At 39.6% G+C, this 2,347-nt stretch overlaps 1 pseudogene; it reads right to left on the reverse strand.

The window, feature by feature from the left end:
* Positions 1-616: 616 nt before the first annotated feature.
* Positions 617-1,214, reverse strand: LOC102774020 (annotated as a pseudogene).
* Between the last annotated feature and the right edge of the window lie 1,133 nt (positions 1,215-2,347).

Here is a 2,347-nt window from a genome sequence, read left to right on the forward strand (position 1 = left end):
CATCCCGAGCTAGAAAGCTGTTGCAGGGAGGAAGCGGGGATGTGAGCGTGGGGGTGTGGGAGAAGGGGGGTAAAGGGGGAGAGGAGGTGGGGAAGGAGAAGACAGAGCCCCAGGCCAGGGGTCCTCAAACTTTTTAAATAGGGGGCCAGTTCACTGTCCCTCAGACCGTTGGAGGGCCGGACTACAGTTTTAAAAAAACTATGAACAAATTCCTATGCACACTGCACATATCTTATTTTGAAGTAAAAAAACAAAACGGGAACAAATACAATATTTTTATTTGCATATGGCCCTCGGGCCGTAGTTTGAGGACCCCTGCCCCAGGCCATGTAATCAGCAGCAAGGTGATTGTGTCTTTTCACAGTTGAGTTAGATGTGCCCCACCTGTTACGATGGGAATTGATTCATATATACAGGACTTTTTTAATCCCGAAGTTCAACTCTGTGGACCGTGGTTACACTTGACAGGACAATTTCTTATGGCACAACTTATATATTCAAAAAGACAAAAAATTAGTATCATTTACAGTGTCTTACCATCAATTGCCTTTGAATGGACACTACACTTTGATGTCCACAAGACGTATCTAGAACACTTCTGCTGTGGAAAATGAAGACTGCTCAGATCGAACAGGGGAGAGTGGGCCTGTGGCCTTGTTGATTAGTTGCCGTAACACTGTCCTTCAGGTGGCTGAGGGTGTTTCATATTTTCTTTAGACATCATTAGGCAACAAAGCCCCTGCAGGACTGCAATGCTATGTGAATTCTGCCATTTCACTAGCACTGATATGGCTCTTGGTCCCCCACTCCACTGGAACTATTAATTCCATTCATATTAATTTTTGTTACAAATCTTACAAGGGGGGTGCTCGTGGGTATTTAGGTTCATGCTCTATTTAAGGCTTTATGTTTGGTTTTCATGAATGGTTCTTGGAGGCCCAATGATCATCCCTATCCATCTTGTAAGTGTTCTGTCTTCCTATCTTCCAGACCCCAGCTAACTGTGCCTTCTCCTAGTCCTTTTGGCCTTCCTCCCGTTCTTCCATCAGTCGAAAACTGCGAGGGACTTTTACTCCCCAGCCCGTGGTGGTTGCCATCTTGCATTGCTGGAAGGCTAGCCAACAATTTACCTGTTTTTTTTAAACAGTGTTTCTCAAACTTCAACCATGAATCCTTTGGTAGTATAATAACTATTCATGACCTGAGTAATTCAGGATCTGAGGAACACGTTTGAGGAATGTCACCTACGTGAACATATCACTGCCCACAAGCTTCAGCCACATTAGTGATCCAGAGTTAACCAAACTCACCAATGTTCACCCCTCTACCTCAACTCACACAGACTAAAATTGAATAATTTACTGTGCTAACTTTACTTCAAGAAAGCACCATGCATAGGTAATTTAATATTATGTAAATTATATCTCAATAAAAGCTTTTTTTTAAAGACAATATGCTTGCATTTTAGGAATACTGAGTAGAGTAACCTGATGAAGACAAGAAAACGATAGTTTTCAGGGCTATTTTATGAGGATCAAGGTGACTCAATCCTGCCCACAAGAGAGGATACATCTTTAGTTACAATGAAGTCTCCCAGATTCATACTTCATAATTACATCTCTTCCAGCTTTTCCTTTCAAATGTTCTGGCAATGTCTGCAAATTAATCTACTTAAGTTCTTCTACTGGACAAAAAGGTAAATGAATATATCAGGGTGGAAATGAATAGCAACAGCTATATTCCAAAACTGCACACTGTAAGTGCAGTATTTTTTTTAAACTTCATATTTTCCCCAATACATACATGTAAGGAAATATATTTAAAGTTCAAAAGTTAAAAGTTTTTAATTTGAAATCTTTAGGAATAACTGATTTATAAAGAATATGTGTTATACATTTACCTGTGCCTTTATATGCCTTAAAACACATCAAATATACTCCATTTAAGCACGGCTCAAAGCTAAACACCTCTCTAATTTTACCATTTTCTAGAAGCAAAAATTGACAAGGCTGATGTAAGTGCTGAATCAGAATCACACTCCATGCATCCCTCTAGAGTTGACACATGAAAAGATTTAATTTACTGCCATAGATCAGCAATTTTCAACTGGTGTGCTGCAAGAATTTTTAAAACATGAAATACCTATTTAGTCAGGGGCACTGACTTTTTTCCCCTTAGATTGTGAAATAAAAAAATAGCAACAGCCAACACAATATTAGCCATCAGGTGTGCATGCCCTGTCTTAAACCATAAATATATAGGTAACATAAGAGTTGTATCTTATTGGTCAGGTCGCATAAGTTTGTACCTGATTGGTTAATTCTTGCATGTGCTAGGTGTTGGGGGA

This window comes from Myotis davidii, unplaced genomic scaffold, assembly GCF_000327345.1.
Source record: "Myotis davidii unplaced genomic scaffold, ASM32734v1 scaffold325, whole genome shotgun sequence".
NCBI lineage: Eukaryota > Metazoa > Chordata > Mammalia > Chiroptera > Vespertilionidae > Myotis > Myotis davidii.